This window comes from Morone saxatilis, unplaced genomic scaffold (assembly GCF_004916995.1).
Source record: "Morone saxatilis isolate NCDOM2014 unplaced genomic scaffold, NCSU_SB_2.0 Contig12, whole genome shotgun sequence".
NCBI classification, from domain to species: domain Eukaryota; kingdom Metazoa; phylum Chordata; class Actinopteri; family Moronidae; genus Morone; species Morone saxatilis.
The window spans coordinates 26,603,383-26,603,595 of record NW_023339674.1 but is presented as its reverse complement, the minus strand read 5'-3'; positions in this window follow the sequence as shown (position 1 = coordinate 26,603,595).

Here is a 213-nt window from a genome sequence, read left to right as displayed (position 1 = left end):
ATTGAATTGAATTGAATTATATGGTTAACACCAGTTTGACAATGCTTCTTATGATACTGTCAGTCCATGTCAGTAACAATTACTGACAGTATAACATGGTTTGTGAAGTCCTATTTGAAGCAGTACATCAGTATGTGCTCAGACTGTGAACCTGTGTCTCAACCCACACAAACTGGTTTTTAGTTTTTGGCAAATGAAGACCTACTAATTTTC